Genomic DNA, 6566 nt, shown 5'->3' on the forward strand with positions numbered 1-6566 from the left:
AGAAAAAAGTAAATAAATAAATATATATATATATATATATATATATATATATATATATATAAATATACATAGAAAAGCAAAAAAAAATTATAATTATTTATAAATGTATTTCCTTATTTATGTATATATTTATTTTTTCCCATATTTATTTCTTCTTTTATACATTTATTCATTTATACATTTATTTATTTCTACATTTATTTATTTCTACATTTATTTATTTCTTCATTTATTTCTTCCTACATTTCTTCCTGCTTAGGGTAATGAGGAGGGCGTGGTTTACCTCAGACATAGCAATCCAGCGCAGAGTAAGCGAAGGCGAAGGGTTGAGGCCACAGTGACACCCTGTGGCGAAATACAATAAGTATCACTGACGTTGATACGGTCTGTGACTGCGAGGTATATGGTTAAAATCTTACTGTGTGACATGGATAGGCTAGTCTTTTTTCCGGACATGGCCGTAAAACATTGTTTGGTCTGGATTTGTAAAATGTCCTGGGCTAACAAACAGGGACTCTGAAACGGAAGCGCTTGATATGTTCCATTTTTCAGTCAAAACTCATGGAAAGGAAGCAGGGCACATAGGCTATAGTGAAGTCGACGCAAGCATATTGACCAATGCTTTTGAAACGAGACCATTGCATTTGAGTGTAGCCTAATTTCCAAAAACAATACTGTCACAATACATGACATCCCTGCTAACACACGACGTAACAGTTACGTAACGTACTGGTAATTTTTGGTAATTCCATGACTTACCAATTGACAACGTAACTACGACGTCGCATGCCCGTAATTTTATTACCATCACATTACCAACTCACAACGTCGTCAGTACGTCCTTCCAACGTGACCAGATAACCAAGAACGTCCCAGATAGGTCCTCTATTGGTAATATATTGGTAACTTCATGACTTACTGGCAACGTAACTACAACGTCGTATGCACGTAATATCATTACCATATATTTTTTTTACGTTCTTTATATGATCTCTGAGTATAGAGCCATTTAAAAAGTGTAATTAAACTTCAGACTCAAGATTAAACGTTCCTTAAAGATAAAATATGTTTCTTTTCACCAAGTCAGAATATGGACATGCTTTTAATATATAGTGACGTGACATACAGGCGCACGCTTCCGCAACTGACGCACTGCGCGCACAGTATTGACAAGAAAAGAGTTGTGAAACTTTCTATCTCGTAAGGAGTTATGAACGTGAAATAGTGACACAGACTGGCTACACCATCTCATCTGCAGCAGAGATTGTTGTATCAGAAGGACAGCGCGTTTGTTTGATGCACTTTTCACTTCAACTGTGTCTGACAGGAGAATTAGCTTTCTGAGGTGAGTTTTACAATTTATAATAAATAAGTTGGTTGATAAAATGTATAAAACAAAGTAAAAACAAAAGTCTAACGTCGCTAAAACCTTTTTTTATTATTTTATTGTTTTTATTAGCCTTCTAGCCGTTGAGTTACCATGGCAACCGCGTACACATCAGCTGCTGGAGAGGAGAGGACTCGTCTGACATTTTCTCTGTTTCTCGTCAGTTATACCAAAGAAAAGGCCAACAACTGCGACAGATTTGTTAAGTAACACGTTAATATCATCCACAGTCTACTTTAAGTACTTTTTGTTAATATTTATACCTCTGCGATTATGGTATTTTTCCTGAAATGTCTGCTATCAAGTATTACGCTAGCATAGAAACATAATTAACGTTATAGCATAATAGATTTGAGCCCTTATTAATGAAAGTTTGGCCTTTTAATTACATCTTATGCCTAAAGGATCGGTTTTGATCGTTTTGTAAATGTTTTTGATGGTAATTTGTCAATAGATAAATGAAATAAAGTTAAGCTAATTAATTTAACCTAAAAATCTGCATTGTAGAGTCTATCAGTGACGTCACTCGTGGTCTAAAATGGGCTGAAACTATTTCAAACCACTGTTTCAAGCTTGTTCTGATTTATCATTGTAAACAAATATTGATAAAAAAAATTGTACAGTGATTTCAGGAGTGTCTTAAAAACCCTCTAAAACAGAGGAGAAGTTCCAAGAAAATGTCTAACGGGACCTGCTGACAGAGATAGAAAACACAGGTGATGCTACAAAGCTTATTAAATAACTTCATATTTATTTTTTACAAAATATCTTCATGCATCTGTAAAATCTAAACATGTGAATTCTGGTATCTAAAGATTTTTGTATGTTTTCCATATTGCTATTTTTCTTTTCTGCATTTCCCCTATTCTCTAGTTTGTTTATTTCTAATAAGGAGCTGGAGGCCGTGAAGATACAGATCCATGATATTGTGGAGAAGCAGGCCCAGCTGAGCGAGTGGAGAGCTGTGCTGGAAATATTCAGGGGTTGATGCTCATAAGTCCAGGGTAAGTATACAGCTAACCCTACTACCACCTCTACTCTGTGTGGTTCTCTGCAAAGGCCCGGTGTACCCAGGATGCGATCTTCCCAGATGTCCTTCACCCTATTTCATAGTGTAAGACATGATCCAGGCCCTGGGCGACGACCTCTCTCCATCCGCCGCCTCCGGTCTTCAGGATCTCCACCAGAACCCGATTCGCTCCACTTCGCGAGACAGAACAAAACGCTGTGATCATCAGAGACTCCATCGTCCGGCACGTTTGCGCTATGTTAGCTGAAGGTAAAGTCCACACTGACTACTTCCCTGGTGCTCATGTTCTTGATATTTCTGCACAGATTCCCGTGACCCTGAAGAGTGAGGTGGGCATCAGAGCGGACGGAGACACTGAAGAGGGACTTCAGGAGCCTGATCAAGACAGTGCGCAGCATATCGCCTGCATGATGATCATCGTGTCAGGACCACTTCCCACGTATAGATGAGGACATGAAAGGTTCAGCAGACTTTTTGCTTTAAACGAATGGTTATAGTCATGGTGTAAAGAACAGAAACTGCCTTTTGTTAATAATTGGAATCTTTTCTGGGAGCTAGGCTTTTTAGATCTCCTGTTGGACAACATCTCCAGGACACTTCGCTCCATATGACTAGTAAGCCAATTCTCAAATAACTGTTATGATGAATTTTGTTCTACACGCTCAAATAGAAGTACTACTACAATAAAGATTGTGTTTGTTCCAGTGTTAATTTTGACAGGTATTTTTGATTTAGCATTAGTCTAAACTCCACCAAACTACTGTTATAAGCATGAGCCCTGTCAGACTGGTCGTGGCGGAGGTGTTGCAACAATATATAGTGATATTCTCAATGTTACCCAGAAAACAGGATACAGGTTTAACTCTTTCGAAATACTTCTGCTTAATTTTAGACTGTCAGACATGCAAAAGAAATCTAATGTATCTCTTGCTCTGGCTACTAGGGGTGTGATGAGACACTTATCCCACAAGATGAGACGAGACACGAGACTGGGTTCATGAGAGCGAGACGATATATATATATATATATATATATTTTTTTTTTAAGAAATCCTCAATGATAAAATAAAAATTTCATTTTTCTCTACTCCTTTTTTGGTATGACATACATTTTCACATCAATTTATTAAACATTAAAAAAAAAAAAAACATATTTAGGGCCCTAATTTTTTCCCCAGCATATTATTTTTTATTATTATTGTTAACAAATTCTGTATTTTAGCATGTCTAACTATTTGAATGCATAACACAACTTAATTTATTCATTTTATTTTTTCTTAAAGGTAGCCTTACTGACATAGATATAATACCTCAAAGTGTAATTACTGACCACTTCCTTGTATCGTGCATGCTGCATATTAGTGATATTAACTATATTTCCAAAATGAGCATTATGAGTTTAAGAGCCTTACATTACATTTATAACAATCATTGTTAATGTTTGAATTGTATTTCAGGGCAGTTTGTGAAAAGAGATAATCAAGAGAAGTCAGTTCCAGATCCACCCTCCACACCAGACCTCTCTCTCACGAGGATTGCTGTCTACTAGCATATTGTGTTCTTCAGCTCTTCAGACTTCGGTGGATGCAGATATTACTCAGGGACATGAACACTAGAATATTGCAAGAATAGAGAAAGTAAGAATTACTTAAGATTTTAGAATTTAATGTTAATTGCTTAAACATATACAGTATTGTTCAAAATAATAGCAGTACTATGTGACTAACCAGAATAATCAAGGTTTTTAGTATATTTTTTATTGCTACGTGGCAAACAAGTTACCAGTAGGTTCAGTAGATTGTCAGAAAACCAACAAGACCCAGCATTCATGATATGCACGCTCTTAAGGCTGTGCAATTGGGCAATTAGTTGAAAGGGGTGTGTTCAAAAAAATAGCAGTGTCTACCTTTGACTGTACAAACTCAAAACTATTTTGTACAAACATTTTTTTTTTCTGGGATTTAGCAATCCTGTGAATCACTAAACTAATATTTAGTTGTATGACCACAGTTTTTTAAAACTGCTTGACATCTGTGTGGCATGGAGTCAACCAAGTTGTGGCACCTCTCAGCTGTTATTCCACTCCATGATTCTTTAACAACATTCCACAATTCATTCACATTTCTTGGTTTTGCTTCAGAAACAGCATTTTTGATATCACCCCACAAGTTCTCAATTGGATTAAGGTCTGGAGATTGGGCTGGCCACTCCATAACATTAATTTTGTTGGTTTGGAACCAAGACTTTTCCCGTTTACTAGTGTGTTTTGGGTCATTGTCTTGTTGAAACAACCATTTCAAGGGCATGTCCTCTTCAGCATAGGGCAACATGACCTCTTCAAGTATTTTAACATATGCAAACTGATCCATGATCCCTGGTATGCGATAAATAGGCCCAACACCATAGTAGGAGAAACATGCCCATATCATGATGCTTGCACCTCCATGCTTCACTGTCTTCACTGTGTACTGTGGCTTGAATTCAGAGTTTGGGGGTCGTCTCACAAACTGCCTGTGGCCCTTGGACCCAAAAAGAACAATTTTACTCTCATCAGTTCACAAATGTTCCTCCATTTCTCTTTAGGCCAGTTGATGTGTTCTTTGGCAAATTGTAACCTCTTCTGCACATGCCTTTTTTTTTAACAGAGGGACTTTGCGGGGGATTCTTGAAAATAGATTAGCTTCACACAGACGTCTTCTAACTGTCACAGTACTTACAGGTAACTCCAGACTGTCTTTGATCATCCTGGAGGTGATCATTGGCTGAGCCTTTGCCATTCTGGTTATTCTTCTATCCATTTTGATGGTTGTCTTCCGTTTTCTTCCACGTCTCTCTGGTTTTGCTCTCCATTTTAAGGCATTGGAGATCATTTTAGCTGAACAGCCTATCATTTTTTTGCACCTCTTTATAGGTTTTCCCCTCTCTAATCAACTTTTTAATCAAAGTACGCTGTTCTTCTGAACAATGTCTTGAACGACCCATTTTCCTCAGCTTTCAAATGCATGTTCAACAAGTGTTGGCTTCATCCTTAAATAGGGGCCACCTGATTCACACCTGTTTCTTCACAAAATTGATGACCTCAGTGATTGAATGCCACACTGCTATTTTTTTGAACACACCCCTTTCAACTAATTCAACTAATTGCCCAATTGCACAGCCTTAAGAGCGTGCATATCATGAATGCTGGGTCTCGTTTGTTTTCTGAGAATCTACTGAACCTACTGGTAACTTGTTTGCCACGTAGCAATAAAAAAATATACGAAAAACCTTGATTATTCTGGTTAGTCACATTGTACTGCTATTATTTTGAACAATACTGTATATATTTAGATATATTTTTGTGGCAGTGTGAACTGGCCATAATGCTGTATGATAGGTGTGAGATTCATTAAACTTGATTTGCTATAATACATCTGTTCATAAGCTATAGCATATTATTTTCAATGAATTATTTGTAGTGGTTTGGTTAAGGGTGTGATTAGCTGAAGATTATTGTGGGATCTTGTGATTAGTTGATGAATGTGTGCATTGTTAATGATAATATTTAAATGCAATGTACTGAGTGCCTACTAAGACTTGCATGTTGTGCATAATGTTTTGACCCTGGATGCTTACAGAAGGGTATAGATATTTCAATATATGGAAATGTATTTATTATTAATATATCTCAATCTATGTGCTTCTGTATGGGCTGAATGCTTTCATTCATATTTCGCTGTATATCCTGTTTTTATTAATAATCTGGGTGTATTACTGTTCATATTTGCTTGTTAATAAATTAACTGAATTCATTTCGAGTATGTATTCATCATTCACAGCTGCTGAAACATCCTTTAAATTAGTTTGGGCATATGAGGACATAAATTAGGTTCAAGTGCTGCATGTCCGCCCATAGAATAATTATAAAAAAAAATGACCAACTGATTACCAGCACACGACCACCGATCCGCGACGTTGCCACGACGTCGCAGTTACTTACTGGCAACGTCACAAAGTTACGTTGTGGCGACGTATACGCACCTTTCACTTTTCCGGTTGCCACGACGTAACTAGTTATGTCGCCACGACGAAACTTTGGTCACCAGATTACGTCGCAGTTACGTAACAGTTACGTAATGTTGTTAGCAGGGATGATGGTATCAATGAAGTG

At 37.1% G+C, this 6566-nt stretch overlaps 1 long non-coding RNA gene across 5 annotated transcripts; it reads left to right on the forward strand.

Moving 5' to 3' along the window:
* The first annotated feature begins 1158 nt into the window (after positions 1–1158).
* On the forward strand, positions 1159–6207 carry LOC127977683 (uncharacterized). Of its 5 annotated transcripts, none has more exons than XR_008158285.1 (6): positions 1160–1345; positions 1460–2103; positions 2261–2877; positions 2976–3031; positions 3874–4053; positions 5062–6207. It is a non-coding gene; the product is annotated as an uncharacterized LOC127977683 (long non-coding RNA). The 5 variants fall into 5 exon arrangements; XR_008158286.1 differs by lacking the exon at positions 5062–6207 and having other exon boundaries at positions 1166–1345; positions 1460–1588; positions 2011–2103; positions 3874–4153; XR_008158287.1 differs by lacking the exon at positions 5062–6207 and having other exon boundaries at positions 1167–1345; positions 1460–1588; positions 2011–2103; positions 2280–2877; positions 3874–4153.
* Positions 6208–6566: the final 359 nt, after the last annotated feature.

Source organism: Carassius gibelio, chromosome B18 (assembly GCF_023724105.1).
Source record: "Carassius gibelio isolate Cgi1373 ecotype wild population from Czech Republic chromosome B18, carGib1.2-hapl.c, whole genome shotgun sequence".
NCBI classification, from domain to species: domain Eukaryota; kingdom Metazoa; phylum Chordata; class Actinopteri; order Cypriniformes; family Cyprinidae; genus Carassius; species Carassius gibelio.